We start from the raw sequence: 17,510 nt of genomic DNA on the forward strand, positions 1-17,510 counted from the left end.
TGGTCTACAGAGTGAGTTCCAGGACAGCCAGGGCTACACAGAGAAACCCTGTCTCGAAAAACCAAAAAAAAAAAAAAAAAAAAAAAAAAAAAGATATATGTGGATGTATGTGAATGTCTGTATGTTCATGACCCAGAGACAGCAATAAACAGACTGTACTATTAATAATGTTGAACTTAATATAAAACAAATAATTAAAATGTCAAGATATCCCTGCTAATCAAAAAAAAAGATACAATAGTAAAATTGGGTAATCTATTATCTTTATTAGCTGTGTCATCTTTCTTTTTCCTTAAATGTTGGACGTGAACACAGGTATTCCACAATCTTTTCGAGTTTCCACGATTTGTTTTTTATTTTACATTGAAAACATATATAGACTACATTTGATACATGATGAAAATCCTTAAAAAACAATATCTACAATGACGTTAGTATAGATGATGAATATTAAATGTGTTCTTACAAGGATAATTTTTAAGTTTTGTTTTGGTCGTATTTAAACTTTTCCTAGTTTTGCTAAAACTTGGAGGGATATTTAAAATGAATGTTTTCACTCCATTAGTCAACCTTTAGTTAAAAACAGAATGTATCTTCATATAAATCCAAAGGATTTAATAGTTAGAAAAGAGAGAAAGCAATATATTTTCCTACACTTGATCTTAGCCAAATGGCCAAGAAGCGATGCAATATAATTTCCTATTAGATCACAGATTATGCATTGTATAACAAATAAAGTGATTGAAGACACAACATAGTTGCCTCCTAAAACCAAACAAACAGAAAAAGCCAGAGAAGACATAGTCACAAGAGACACAGTGGTCATAAAACCTCACACACTTACACAAATGGCCTGGAAATAAACTGACACTGCAACACACACTTTGAAATGCATACGTGTAAGAAATGAATAACAAAAATGTGCAGTTTGTGACAAATAATGTAAGGTACTGAGACCATTAAAGCAAAGACCTGCTTCTTTCTGTCGTATTAGCCAAAATCACATCATATAAACCATTTCTCTGTATTTAGTAGAGTGAGATATACTGAATAATTTAAATTATTTTAGTCAATAGTGCACCACAAAGGACAATTAACAATTTATACCAAGAGGTCACATTCTACAGTTGAGAAAGCACATCCATTGGTATAGACATGGCCTTTCATTGTAGCATGTTACATTCTATAAATAGTGCTCATAACTCTTTTCTTTTAAAGGAATAGAATTCTTAAATGAATGTCAAACGGCATCTGTAAAACTATCAGGGAATGGCTAGTAGACTTGTATGAGCTAGGAAGTGTCTAAGAACTCTGTTCTGCTGGTATGCCAACAGTTAAGAGTTGCTAAAATGAGATATGGAATTTATGTATTATAATTAACTAAAATGTATTACATTCATTCAGATACCTGTGAGTATATCTCATTTGTTAGCACAGTACTGTAGAGACAGAAATGTCTCAGCCATCTCCTTTCAAATTAATTTGTTTCTGGAAATGTAGGGCAAAAGGGTGATTCAAAAACATAATAACCATTGAGTTGAATGGTAAATAATTAACTCAGTACTTAGCAAAACACACATACACATGTTGTAGAAGCATAACAAAGTTTCAATAATGTGTGTGTGTGTGAACGTGCAAGTGTGTATGTGTCTGGGTGTGAGTGTGTGTGTGAATGTGTACCAAAAGCATCCACCATGCTGCCTAGTTTCCATATTCCAGAAGGTATTTTACGGGCTGAAGGTAAAGTACTATTGTCAATAATCCACAGACACTCTGTGTAATAGATAATACCACCCTAAAGAGCAGAAAAAAAAAAAAAAAGCAAGCAAGCATTGGTACAATAGTAGAATGACACTTGTTAAGGTAATAATCACCAGATGTAAGGCCTGTTTTATAGGATATAACCTGTGGGGCTGTGGGATGTAGGTGAAATTGGGGTGGGGAGAGCTTGCAGCAGGCCAGAGTTCCTGTGCTCTGGGCAGGTGGATGCTTTCCACTTGGGCCTGAGTGGGCATCTGTCTGTGTGAAGCCATTGACCCTACACTGCGGGGGTGGACAAGGGGCAGCCCCTATACCAGGGGCCTTGGGGAGACACTCTCAGCACTGGAGATAGGGGAGAGAGGGCAGAGGGAGAGAGGTCCCAGGCAGGCGAGAGTCCTTAGTCCAGTCTGTGGCTGGAGGACAGGAAGGCCTTCTGACAGGAGATTAGGCACAGCTCATTAAGACAAAGCCTATCCCATTATCCAAGAATAGTGGGCCTTGATGAGCAGAGACAGTCTATGGTTTTAGATCTTTAATGTAGAAAAGGAGGAGAGGAGAGGAGAGGAGAGGAGAGGAGAGAGAAAGGAGAGAGGAGAGAAGACAAAGAGAAAGGGAAGAGGAGAGAGAAGTGTGAGAGAGGAACAAAGGGGCTGGAGTTCCAGGAGCATGAGGGAACACCTACCGTGTCATATAGGTGAATTATGACCATCAGGGTTCAGACCTCAGCTCGACTGGAGCCTTCAATTCCCCACAGTACAAAAATTCCTTAATTATATAATTTTCATTTCATCTGGTTGCCCACCAGGACTGTGACCCTAGTGTGGAAGAGCTTTGCTCATGCTCAGTAGCCCTCACTGTGACACCGGGTGCTCTGCAGGCTGCTGGGGGGAGAACTGTTATCAAAAGTCTTACTCCGCTGTGGACTCTTCTACATCACTGCCCAGTCGGGTAAGGCGAGTACACAGGTGTGGTGGAGGCAGCTCGGCTGTGGGCTCAGAGTCCAGGCCTTCTCCGCAGGAGGGAATCCATGTTAGGTGCCATAAAATGTGGTCAGAAGTCCATGGCTGAAGAGATCGTAGACCCCAGTGGGGAAGCTACCACTGTTCTTTTGCTAAATGGATGCAATGTGTGCACCTGTAATCCCCCCACTGAGATGGGAGGAGGAAATAGGAGAACCCCCAGAAGCTTATAGGCCAATGAGCATGGCAGAAATAGCAAGAAAGACTCCACCTCAAAACAAGGTGGAGAAAGAAAACTGGCCCGGCAGTGGTGGCGCACGCCTTTAATCCCAGCACTTGGGAGGCAAAGGCAGGCAGAATTCTGAGTTCGAGATCAGCCTGGTCTACAGAGTGAGTTCCAAGACAGTCAGGGATATACAAAGAAACCCTGTCTCAAAAAAAGAAAGAAAGAAAGAAAGAAAGAAAGAAAGAAAGAAAGAAAGAAAGAAAGAAAGAAAGAAAGAAAGAAAGAAAGAAAGAAAGAAAACTGATTCTGACATTCACATTTGCTGTGGCATGTACACCACAGAGAGAGAGACAGAGAGAGAGAGAGACAGAGACAGAGACAGAGACAGAGAGACAGAGAGAGACTCGTGATTACCCATAATAATAAATAAATGAAACATTTACACAAAATAAATTCATGATCTGTCTTGAGATAATGCTCCTCTAAACTCTCAGTCATGTTAAAACACGTGGAAAAAGACAAAATAAACCAAAACAAAAGTTCCCTGTTTTGCCTACATCCGGAATCTACCGGCCTGGCCCTTTCTGTCCCTGTGCGTGATGGATGGGCGGAGTCAAGCCCTGCTGAGCTAAACGGGAAGCTGCCAAGTTTTCACTCAGCTTTTCCGCTGATGCTTTTAGCAGTAGCTGATGGTCTTTGCTCGCATGCATTATGTCGTTAGAGCAAGCAGCACTGTGGTACTCTAAATCCATCATGCCTGGTGTACTTTTTAGCTAGAACAAAATGGAAAGGGTCGTTCACCAGTGGTTATCCTGGGGTATAGAGTGTGCGAGAGAGAAAGTCGCATCTTAGTTTTTACTTGTTACAAGTTAGTTTTCTAGCATCCTTCTGAGTTAACCATGGACTTTTTTTTCTGCTATCTTCCTCCTCCTTCCTCTTCCTCCTCCTCCTCCTCTTTTCCAGTCATTGTTGAATCTACCTACATATAAGATCAAGCAACCTTGTAAGGGATGACGTTCAGCTTCTCCATACGAGAATAAGCCTGTCTTGCTGTTGTTGGGATAATCTCTTGTGCACTGTGTAAAGATTGTCTTTGTATGAGGCATCACCTGACTCAGTATTTTGTAAACATCTTCTCCATCACCTTCTGGTTGGTTTAATAAAGAGTTGAATGGCCTATAGCAAGGAAGGAGAAGATAGGCGGGACTTCCGGGCAGAGTTAGGAACTCTGGGAAATAAGCTGAGGCAGGAGATGCTCTACTCAGGAAGGCAGGAGATTCCCCAGCCAGAGCAGAGGAAGACACAGGCGCTGGGACATAAGAAAAGGGACAGAGCTAGACGGCCGGCTTTACTTACATGAGCTAGTAGAGAGTCTTCTAAGCTAAGGAAGGGCAAGCTTTCATAATTAATAAAAGGTCTCCGTGTCATTATTCAGTAACTGGCAGGCCAGAGGCTATCAACCACCATGGTAATTTTTACAGTAATAGAAAGGTAAACTAAGCATAGAACGTTTTTAGTAGCAACATAAAAGGTATAAACTAAGGGAAATTTATAGACAGAAAATTTGACATTCTATTAAAGAAAGGAAATGAAATGATGTCATTAAACCATATTCAGAGTAACTTTTGACTTGGGGAAATATAGCATACTCATGATTTGTAAAAATCTAACCAAAATCCAAAACCATCTTAATGCCCCCCCCTTGGATACTGCTTTAGGAATCTGAATAGAACACCTATCTAGAACCTTCTATAGAAATAGGCTAACCAGACTTGTGATATCAGCTTGTGAATGACCCAGTTCATAAAAGTAATTAACACTAGGCGTAGGAACAAGATTGCTTAGGAGAGAGAGACTAATCAAGGACAAGAACTACTTGTGCTTATGTTCCTGTCCAAAGAGAATCTGATGGTGTAGGGAAATGGCTTAAGATCTACCAGTTGCCTTGACTTAAAAACAAATATCATCATCGTGTTGGTAGATGGCTAGATGCTTAAATCCTTGTAAGTGATTTAAGTGGTTTAATGTGTCAGTTGACACCAAAGTGCTGGTGACCCGAAAGCAAAGAAATAAGTATAAATTCAAATACGCCCTCAGAAACTTTATGTCAGAACAGGTGAAGTACTCAGGGTAAAGGGCAGGCAGCGTTAGTGACTGACTGTATAGAGCCACAGTGGATCGATGTTCTTCCAGAGTAACTGATACATTCTAACAGCAGCATTAATGATGGACTGTATAGAGCCACAGTGGANAGAGAGAGAGAGAGAGAGAGAGAGAGAGAGAGAGAGAGAGAGAGAGAGAGAGAGAGAGAGCAGCCAGGAACATGCAGAGAGAGAGAGAGAGAGAGAGAGAGAGAGAGAGAGAGAGAGAGACCAGCCATGGCCAAGAGAAGCAAAGGGGTAAAGAGAGGGAAGAAAGGCTAGAGAGTAAAAAGTTAGAGAGAATAAGAGGTTAGAGACTAGAGACTAAGAGAGAGGACAAGGAGAGACAGTAAGAGAGCGAGGAGGAGCCAAGCAGCCCCTCTTATAGTGGGCTTGTTATCTTGCTGTTGCTAGGTAACTGGGAGGAGTCTAACCTGAAGGTCAGAAGCTTGGGACATTGTCTTCATGACTAAAAGCCACCCTTTTCTTGTGGGGGCTGTGGAGGCGGTAACTTCTACAGGAGGCAGAGATCCAGGAGTCATGAGGGAACGCCTACCATCCCATGTAGATGAAATATCACCACTGGGTTTCACTGGGGTTCACAACCTCAGCTAGACTGAAGACTAGGCCATCTGTACATAGCCCATTGCCCCACATAACCTATGTTTTATACTTTACATCTTACTAGAAATTCAAGGCTTAGAGGTATGAAGCTCTCCTGGGAGAGCTACTGCTGACATTTTCCTATGTGGCCATAAGTGCCTGTCAAGTTGCCTTCTAAATATCCACCTTTATGCTTTTTGGTTAGCCCTGCTCACACAGCAGTAGTCAGAGAATCTTCCTTTTGCTTTGACTGCCAGTATAAATGACATATTTTATTTCTATGACAGAATACATGAAAAAGGGAACTAAAGGGAAAACAATGTACTTTGTCTTACATATCTTGGAAATATAATTGATTGGGCCAAGGAAGTTGTATTAGAAGGAGTGGAAAGCAGCTAGTCACATTGAAGATACATTGAGGAAGCAGATAATGATAAAAGATGCCACTCAATTCTTGTTCTCCTCATTCAGCTCAGGATCTAAGCCCTGCTCACATTTAGTTTAGAGCTTCCCATTTCAATTAATTTAATCAAGAAAATCCCTAAAAGTCATGCCCAACAACTTATTTCTGTGTTGATGACAAATCCCTTAAAATGACAAGATTTACTCTCACAGCAAGATGAACTCTAGTGGTCAAAGGGCTGAGAGTAGAGAATATTGAATATATTGGGAATATTGCAGAAGAGAAAATTGAGGGGATATAGGAGAAGTGGTAAGAATAGTGTGTTTAATGATGCTGTCTTCCAGGTATGCCACGCTTAGTGCACTCTTGACTTCTAGCACTGTGATTTTCTGAGCAAGAGCTACGTAGTATTAGACTCTTCATGGAAAAAAAGGATGAGTTTATACAACCCTTTCTTAAAGAATCTTCATAGCCCACTCTTTCCAAAATTATAGGCAAATAATGACTAATGATGGAAACAAGCTATTTTCCCAAGTGGCATGAGCACCGGTAAATCTCCTATGTTCCTAAGACTAATTCTGTCTTGTGCTCCTAAAACTAACACATATTAAACTCACAGGTTTATAAAAGGAAGAAAATGTAAAAAATAAAGAAGCAAAAGTCAAAAAAAAGATCAGTTGAAGAGAAGTGAATCAGTGGGAGAGGAGGACACCTAGCAACAGTGATGATGGATGAATGGAATGAAAATGTATTTGTGATGAAATGGTTCAATGCATGAGAGTGTTGCCTACTTTTTCATACTTCCCAATTCTATGTGGAGGATCACAACCATGTATATCTCAATTGTAATGGATTTACTACCATCTTCTAGACTTCAAGAGACCAGGGAATACACATGGTGGCACAGACATACAAACATACATGCAATTTATTTTCTCATATATTTACATGTGTATAAGTGTATGTGTGTATGTATATATGTGAATATGTTTATATGTGTACATGCATATATGCACATATGTGTATATGTGTATGTATATATATATATGTATAATTTACATGTATGAGAATTAGTATAACCCACTATTATGTATAGAGAAAACTTTATAGATCATTGTCTAACATTTTAAAGACACTGGGTTTCATTCTCACCAGAGAACAAAAATAATCAGAAATGTATAAGTACAGACAATTGTTATAAAGGTCCAACCAACACTATAAGTTAGCACTAAATCATGATGCAAACTTATTCATCAAGGTTCCTAACTAGTTGTGTTATCATTTATGTATAAACTATAGGAAATTCAAATTAGTCCTCCCATGATGGAACCATATGGAACTCTAGATGAATTACAAAAATTTTAGTTGAACTCATCTTGAAATTTTACTGTGTAACAATCCTTCATCTTCATAGTGTTGTTTTCTTTTATTATAGAGAATAGCATAATTTCTCATGAGTTGCATATTCTTTTCCAGAAGTCCAAATATGATCCAAATATCCTCAGGAACAAAGTTGTCACATGGCACTTAAGTACCTCCATAAATTAAATTAAATTAAATTAAATTAAAATTGTCATTTGCTGTGGTGGTTTGAGTAATTATGGATCCTATATACTCATGTTTTTTAATTTTTGACCCATAGGGAGTTATACTATTAATAGGTGTACCGTAGTTGGAGGAAGTTTCTCACTGTGTATGTGTGTGTAGTGTTGAGGTTTGCATAGTCAAAACCTGGTCCATGTGGAGAATTGAACCTGCAGCTTCAGAACATGGGCATATTGTGATTGTGTATATTTAGAGACAAGTTGAAGCTAACCATGTTGAGTAGTGTGTTATTTTAAGTGTTGATTTTGTGCTCAGTACACTACTGGGTACATTTGTGTAGCTTTGAAAATAGGTGTTTCTTACACCTCTCACCTTCAGAGATTGACCTTTACCAGATCGTATGACCAAGTCCACAGTAGACCTTGACACTTGCAGTGCTTTCACTGTGTCCACCTGCTTCATTGCCTTTTACTCATTCTGTTTAATTCTAATCTTCCTTTAAGAGAAGGGTGTGAAAAAAACTCCAGTAAGCCTTTGCTTTCTGTTGGGACTACCCTTTACAACCTAGGCTAAATGCAGAGTAGATTTTCATTATGATTAGGGACATGTGGTCTCCATGTCCCTAAACCAGAAGTGTATGTGTGTGTGTGTGTGTGTGTGTGTGTGTGTGTGTGTGTGTGAAAGAGAGACGAAGACAGAGACAGACAGACAGACAGTAAAAAAGAGAAACACAGAGAGAAACAGAGATAGAGGAGAGAAAGAGAGAAAGAGTGAGAGAAAGAAAGGTGGTAATCATTGCTGAAAAAGAGCGATAGGTTGAAAGCAACTGTAAAGTAAAACTGTATTCAGTGTCAATGCTAGAAGCAAAGTACTTGTGGGTCTAGGTTTCTGGCTTCTGTTTGCAGCTCTGCCTGCAATTTTGGGTCGCCAGAGTCATGTTTTTCTCTCATAAAACTCTGATAAAGTTTTCTGTAATAAACATAATTTCTCCTTTTATTACCATGGCAGATTTTCTGTATGATTCCATAACTATAAATCATTGGCCTTTGTAAGGGGCAGACAGACTTGAGCCCCATACAATAGGTTGCCTACAGTCAGAACATAGACTAAGACATCAGAAAACAGGCCAGACTGAAGACAATGAGTAAAAAGGTGGAGAATACAATTTGATATTCACTCTTGAGCTCAACTATTCTAAGACTCTATGGTTGAAGCAGCAGTGATGTGGGCAGTCTCAGCACATACAAACACACACACACACACACACACACACACACACACATACAATAAAAGTGAAGAGATAGACTCCTTGATTAATTTTATGGGACTAGTATAAACTATTGGGTGATGACCTAGCAAGATGTTATACAGCAAAGCAACATCTATAATTTAGTTTTTCAAACCAATTTTAGATTATTTTATGATAATTTTTTAAAAAATAAAGTGTATTTATGCACTCTTGCTTTCTCAGATTTGAGTGATCTGCTAACTTTAGCATAAAATTTCTATAAAAATTTCTGGCCAATAATATGGACACTAACTAGTTTAAGAGATTATAAATTATAAATAAAATGATTATAATCCCTAGGGATAGTAGATTGTGGATCGGTTGAGTTCCCAGGTCTTGAGTAGCTTTTTGAGTTGCTCAAGGACATTGTATAGATTTCCTATTTCTGTCAACTGTCACATTACACTATTACCTTGTACCCATCATCGCAGCCTCTACTTTTGTACACTTTGATAAGTAGTGGGCTTGCCAGTAAACTATTTCTGCTTCCTAAAAGTATCAGTTAAATAAGATTTCATAGACTCTAAGAGAAACTCCCTTTAGAGGAAAAATATGAAATACTTTTATTGCATGGGCTGATGAAACAGTTTTGATTATATGCTATACTTTGTTGTTTGCTTTTGAGAAGAAAGGTGAAGTTGTCTCAGGAGACACAGTAGGAATGTTGCAGTTCTCAGTGGTGAGTGGACAGGTGTCCATAACTTCCTAAGGTTATACAGGCTAATTCTGGCACATCTAGAAAATTTTAGTTGCACATCTCAGGAAAATAACAAAATTGCTCAAAATCAGGAAGTATTATTGTATTGAATAGTATATTTTTATTTTTTGATTTAAAAGAAACATATTGTGTACTGTCTTAAACGTAAAATCCATTTTCATTTTCCCTGGTACTCACATCATTGAAATGTCTATTTGCGAGTTGACTGGCTTATATTAATGATTTCTTCACTGTAACTCTGCTGGTGAGCGAACATTGATTCCATTAACATCAGTTGATTCCATCTAGGTAGGAAAGTGACCTGCTACTTCTCACTGTAAAACATGCTTTTATTGGTGATGGTCCCATTATAAACTGCTTTCCACTTACATAATGTTTTTCCTATTTTGCTTAAGTGTTTTGATACATGAAACATAGGAACTAAATTGTATTTACTTTATAGAATCTAAATGTAAAGCTCTTGCTAAGTTCATCCTTTTAATAATATTCTCTATCCTTTTGTGGCTCAAAGGCGGAATCTTAAAAAGTTTTGTACACAAATGTATTTTATACAAACTACTTCAGTGCCCCAAGGATTTCTGGTGTTGAAGGGAAGACAAGTTTGATTTTAAATTTAAGCTTCAAGCATTTATGGGCTAAATAGGGATGTTATTCTGAATTAAGCCTCAAACTATTTTTTATAGGCAAGAAAGGATATCATTGCTAAGATGATCTGTAAAGAATGAATTGAGGCGCCAGTTATTTGAACCCATTAGAAGATTTCAGTCCCCAAAGACTAGCGCTTTTGATAACAACCCTTCTCTCCTTCCAGTTTAGCCTTTCTCCTTTCCCACAAATCCCTAACAGTTTTCATCAGAAGAGATATTTTCTCTCTCCCTTCTGTTGCTACCAGTTATGCCGTGTTCTGATGTAAAATCATTGCCACTTGACAGTCGCTGCTGGGGCTGTTTAGCTCCAAGTCATCAGCCAAGGACGTCCTCAAAATGGTACAGAGTCCTTTTCATTCAAACTGTGTCCCCAGTCTTCTTGACAGCCTGTTCGTACCCAAACATATCCTTTGAAATAGTCTGCCAGTTTTCAGTGTTCTGAGTCGTCTTGGTTATTTATGAAGGCTTGATCCCAGTAAATAACCTAACTGTTCCCCTTCATGTACTCCAGTGATTGTGACTATGGTTTATCATTTGAAATTGACATTCTAAAGTGGAATGGGAAATATTGAGTTATTGTGATATTGTATTACTGATTTTAGGCAATGGAATAGTGTAGCAATTATGATAGAAGGTCTGATCAAGAAAAGGATATTAAAAACACAAGAGACAACATTAGGCTTTGTGTGTGTGTGTGTGTGTGTGTGTATGTGTGTGTGTGAGTGTTTGTGAATGCCCCTTTGCTTGAGTACAATTGTTACAGGGCAATGTGGGAAGACAGGAGTACAACTTATCTGTCAGTCTATATCACATATGTATCTATAAATTTGACTTTTAAATATATACCAGAAATTTACACAAATAATGAAACTCATAAAAATAACAAGTATTTCTGAAATTTCCTTATAACACGTTTTGGATGCAGTAGCCAACTATCATGTAGCTAATTCTATATCAGTCCCAGTGTTAAAGAGGAAAAATTGAATGTAAATTCATAATTTAAAATCTTTTAGTCATCTAGCTTTCAGAACTTCCATAGACTTATGAATTAGTCTCACTTCCAAATTATATTTTAGAATTCCATTACTCAGTCACACATATGTCACAAATTCTTTCTGGAAACTTATTTGGCATGCTATCTTTCTCCTTGACCCAATACACTTCACATTCCTTTCTGGTGTTGATTGATACAATCTTAGTCACTAAAAGATTACTTAATAGATTATATAGTTTACCTGCATCTGACTTGATACCTCCTGATGACAAAAAGCTTGATTTATAGTTCATATAATGGAGGAGCTAGCTGGCTCTCACATTCTCTCTTAATATTTAGAATACAACACTTTTCACTCTCTACCAATTCTAGAACTTCCACATTTGAAATTTAAGGCCTTGATGATTATGTTCCACATGTGCATTTGTAAGGAAATGAACACAAACTATAACAAGGCATTTATACCCATGTATGCATATGTATTTGACTATGCAAACATGTACATATGTGTTTATATATACATATGTAAAATCTGTATGCAACTCTATATACATATGTACATAAATATACATATATGCATGAATAGAGAATTGAATATATGTATGTAAATGCATATTATAACTTATATTTTTAGAGGATGAATTTTACATGGAAGAGTCACTTAAAAGAAGGTTTTTACATGTCACCTTGTGAAATTCATTTATTTATCTCACCAGTATCTACTTTTGAAATTTTATATTTAATAATTGTATACAAATTTATATCCATGTGCTTATAACTTTTATAAATAGAAGCTTTTCTGCTTTAATACATATTATATTTTTAAGACAATCTTCCCAAGCATTTTGTCTAAAATAGAAAGTCTTTTTCTCCAAGTATACAGTGAAAATACTCCTATAATCCTTGGACAAAATCTCTCTTATGACTGTGATTATGATTAGAGTGTGAAGAGAATGTGGAAATGTAACACACTCAGGAGACATTTATGGAATAACTTTCATTAAAATGTATGAAACACGAAATGGTGGTTTGTTGTTTAAACCAAGCTCTAGAGAACAGGCAGCACGGCACACGAGAAAGCCATGTTTCTTCAGACAGCAATTACCAGTGATTTCAGACGGGAATAAAAATCACACATGCAGGGGGAATCCATGAATCCTTTAGCAGCCACAACACAGAAGAAAAGCACAAAAAACCCAAGCTCTTGACAGATAAGCAGTCCTCAAATACATTCACCAGGGACCACTTTCATCTCATTCTTCAGATATTTATATGTGACCATTTTAATATAAACTACATGTATATATTTGCACACATACATGCATATATGAATGGACTTTCTTGGTAAAATGTATGTTTATTCCTCCAGTTGGCTCTCTCTGTCCCAAATGTGAGTAGATTCTAGTTCTTTTTTCTTCAAAAGTATTTTAATTTTCTGACATACGCAAATCCACCCCCAACAAATAAGAAGAGGCAAAAAGTAAAGTGGAACCGGGCATGGTGGTGCACGCCTTTAATCCCAGCACTCAGGAGGCACAGGCAGGCAGATTTCTGAGTTCGAGGCCAGCCTGGTCTACAAAGTGAGTTCCAGGAGAGCCAGGGCTATACAGAGAAACCCTGTCAAAAAAAAAAAAAAAAAAAAGTAAATTGGTACAGGTGGTGGTGAATGAGCTGAAAGCAATGAAGGTATGTAAATGCTTTAGAAAATAGTTGTTAAGTCAAAATAATAGATTAAAACATTTTAAAATGTACATACTTCAATAAATATAAAACTAAAGTTTCCAAATGTATCCTAAAGTCTTTTTGAGTCCAGCAAAAATTAAAACTAAAGGTGCCTGTAAGGAAGTAATTCCACCCTTCTCTGGCTATGTCAAGAGCATAGGCACTTAGGAGCTAACAAACCTGATTTAGAGAGAGAATCATTTATAAAATTCATTAGAAAGTGTTATTTGGTGAAAGAGTGTTTTCAGTTCATTGAGACTATCATTTCTTTTTTTTTCCATTGATCGGTTTGATTAAATAAGTTCCTTGATTTACAGAGTTTAATGAAAACTCATGTTGATTGGTAGAACTTGAATCATAGAAAAGTCACTTAAATTAACCTCAGAAGTGTTTACCATGTTCCAATCACATTAGTGTGAACAAGATGTCTTTCTTATTTTCAGGAAAATGCTTATACTTTGAATACCTTGTTTCCTAAAAATTTCATAACTTTCAGAATCTAAGGAAATGGACACTAGATTATGATAGTATGATAATATATTCATAGCAATTGTCAAAGCTCTTTGTTCCTTTTAATGATGGAAAATTCTTGTTTACAGGAGATTTTTAATTCAGAGTATTTTAAGAATACACACACACACACACACACACACACACACACACACATATATATATATATATATATATATATATATATATATATATATATATAAACTATGTCAAGATGCATTAAGATATGAAACTTATTTAGTTTTAGAATATGATATTATAGATAGATATTACTTTTTGAAAATGAAATTGGAATGTAAACTGTTGTGGACAATAAAATTGAAATGACTTTTGCTTATGTTTTAAGCCATAATGAGAATCATAATCAAAGTTTGATACTTTTATTATTCATAACATACAGTCAAAATACTAGCTTTACATTTGTAATACATAGATTCTATAACAAAAAGGGAACTAACCAAGTCACCCATACACATGAGATGTTGGCAATCAATAAAATAATAACACCCTATCAACTTTAAAATTTCGGTGCTAAATTTTGCCTTTGGCAAAAAAAAAAAAAATAGGTATAATACTAAGGAGAGAATCATAGCAGATTTTGAAAACTAGTTTGTTGTTACTTACAAATATCAATCTTTTATGTTATATTCTGACAATAATGAGAGGAAAAGGAAATTTCTGCAGTTAGTATGACCTAATTTTGATCAATTTCTCAAATTTAAATATCTTATGGGTAAAAAAAAAAAGTCGTCATATGTTTCTCTGTCATCAACTACACTGGAAAAGACTCAGACTCAAAATATTATGTTATTTACCCACTTAACCATATAAGATGCCTCAGCACATAACAGAAGATGATCCAGTGTGGCATAGCACACACTGTAATTACTCAAAGAAGTAATTACTCACCAAGTTAATTAAAGTTTATTTGCATTCGCTTGGAAAATATTATTAGAGTTATAAATGATGAATTACAATTCAAACGTTCTTAGAGTTTAACAGAGGAGAGTATATGTTTAAATAAAAATGAGAAAACAATAAACACAATAAGTGCCATTTTAATATTTAGGATCCTATATTCATTATTTTTATGTATTATTAGTATTTTAATATTCATGAAAAGTTATGAGTGTTAATTCTTTAATGTCTATTTGTTTGTTTTATATCAGCACAAAGAGCAGTGGGATTAGTTTTGGCATTTTCATGCATTTTTAAAATTTTTCTCCATTCCTCTATTTCATTGTGCCTCAAAATAGTCACCTCCTACTAACAACAGACTGCCACATATATGCTATCACCTTCCCTCCTTTTCCTAACCACCATTTTTCTCTTGTTTTCCTCTTTCTTTTTCCTAGAATCTGCGTGTAAGAAAAAAAAAAACATTTTTTCTGAGCCTGGGTTACCCATATTAATATATTAGATTCTATTATCATTAATTTTTCTAAAATTTTCACAATTTCATTTTCTTTCAAGCTGAACCAAGATTTATTATTTATATATACCTACATTATCAATCTATAAAAACCAAATATTTAACTTTATGTTTTGTCTATAAGTATATGTGCACTGTGTATATGCCTGATGCCTTCAGAAACCAGAAGAGGATATCAGATCCTCTAGATCTGGAACTGGAGTTACAAGTAATTGTGAGCTACCATGTAGATGCTGGCAATTGAGCTCAGGACCACTGATAGAGCAGTCAGCATTCTTAACTGCTAAACAATCTCTCCAAATACCACATTTTAATTACCTACTTGTTTGTTGATAGAGGGATATCCGCGCTAGTTCAGTATCCTTGCAATTGTGATTAGAGCACATGGATTTTCAAGTAGCTCTGTGATATGATATACGGTTTCAGGGATGGTACAACTAGAATTTTCATGCCTTCTATTGGTAATTTTATTGAGCCATCTCTACAATGATGTGGATAACAGGAGAAGCAGTTTCCCTTTTATAAACAGTGAGTATGATTAATAATATCCATCCTTCATTCACCAAGTATAAACTACCGAAGACCAAAGGCCCATGCTTACTCTCAGAACCCAATTAATAACGGAAGTTTCTCATGTGACTTTCAAAAGCAAGCATAGTTCTAAGGTACATTGTCACAAAATACCAGTAAGAGACAAGTCAAATCCTAATATTTTATATAAATATGTAGAAACAATCCATTGCTTAGTTTAAATGTCTTCATAAGTTTAATGTACCACAACTGTCTAGTAAAAAATTCAATTTAAATGTAGATAGTTGAAAGAAAGGAAAAAAAAAAGATGAAGTGAAACATCGTGTCATGTAAAGTTGGTGTGCAGAGGAGCTCTACACTGGAGTGTCTATCAGGAGCCACAGTACCCTGCACCCATGATGGTAAGAGTAGAGTAAATTGAAAGGCCACTATTTAAATAATATCAGATGATCAAACTTCAAGTGTGACAACCCCACTAGTAAGGAGTTGGTTTATCTGTGGCCCTCCTAATTACAAAGGGAAACAGAGTCCATCAAAAAATGGATATTCTGTCGATTCTGTCCCACATTCTGTCCAACTCTATCATCAAATGCTGTAATTTTGGAAGCTGTGGTTTCTGAAGACTAACTTCTCAGAAGTGGCCTTCAACTGTGTAACTTTGATATCATAGATCCAACACTCTGTCCCTTGTTCATCATTGCTGTGTTCCTGCCAAATCAGTTTGTATTATTGTAAAATAGCATTGGAGGTGGTGTTCATAGAGGACAAAAACACCACAGCAAACAATCAAAGCCAAACAACTGCTTCTCCATTTGGCTTTTGTTCTTTTCTCTTTCTATATCTTGAACACAAATTTTATTTCAGGTCTATGGTTGGTTGGTTTCAGAAAGAGGTTTCCTTATTGGGTAATTTGGATGAGGCAGATTTAAGAGTTTCAGCTCGAAAAGCTACCTTCAGAGAAGTAAGATCTAGCCACTGATTACAGCAAGAGTGTTTAATCTTGAGCATTAAGTCTTTTTACATTGAATTCTCATTTAAACTATTAGCGTAGGTAATGTCAGCTTTGCTCTTAACTACTTTGATCCTAATGCTTCCACCAGCAGATGTTTTTCACACTCAGTTTGAGCCTATTTGATGGTAGAGACAATCTCACTCAGAGATAAAATGTCTAAAACAGAAGTTACACAAAGGTGGCTGCAATCAGCTGGGGTTTGCGGTAAGGTTTGGATCATATTTAGAGAAACTCCAGACTCATCAAAAAATACTGAAGCAGTGGCTAAATAGTTTTATTATTTTTTCTGGAAGAACATCACAGGGAAAAGTCTTTGCAACACAAAGCAAAGTCTCTTATATTCTAACAGCCTGATCTCCTGCCCACTCATAGCCCAGGGATGCCCCTATTATCGATCTCCTTTTCAAACCTATCTTTCTGCTAACTCTACCAGGGAACCATTAGGTGATACTGTTTCTATAGTAGGTAATATGTGCTTTCTGTTTATGGTAAAGCTTGTTTCACTTGCCTAGAAACTACAGATGCCATGGTGACTTTGAAATTGTATGTAGCCAACAACAGTACTTCCATGTACAAAATAAAGAAATATTAACAGTGACTATCTGTCAGAGAAAGTTGTCACACAATTTGTAAAAATGCTAACAGGGCTAGGAGTATTTCATAGGTTAAAAAACAATGATAGTGCTGGGAAGCTTGAAAGATGGCCCCCATTACTTAAGATCACTGGTTATACTCTTGTGGCAATGACCCAAATTTATTTCTCAGCACCTGTGTTAGGTGGCTCACAATTTCCTGTGTCTGTAACTCCAGTTACAAATAATTCAATGTCTTCTGTACACCCTTACTGGTACCTTTATGTATGTGTAGGCATACACACGCACGCACACGCACACACACACACACACACACACACATACACACACACACACACACACACACACACACACACTGAAATAAAATAAACTCTAAAAGAAAAATGATTGTGTTTTTTAAACACTTGAATCTTGGTAAGACGTGA

At 36.6% G+C, this 17,510-nt stretch overlaps 1 protein-coding gene and 1 pseudogene across 4 annotated transcripts in view; both read right to left on the reverse strand.

Annotated features, from left to right (window-relative positions):
* Lrp1b (LDL receptor related protein 1B) overlaps positions 1 to 17,510 on the reverse strand; it is a 1,962,444-nt gene that overhangs the window by 1,413,969 nt on the left and 530,965 nt on the right. The window lies entirely within an intron of this gene.
* Positions 547 to 686, reverse strand: LOC115063782 (annotated as a pseudogene).

The sequence above is a fragment of the Mus pahari genome, chromosome 3 (assembly GCF_900095145.1).
Source record: "Mus pahari chromosome 3, PAHARI_EIJ_v1.1, whole genome shotgun sequence".
In the NCBI taxonomy this organism is placed as follows: domain Eukaryota; kingdom Metazoa; phylum Chordata; class Mammalia; order Rodentia; family Muridae; genus Mus; species Mus pahari.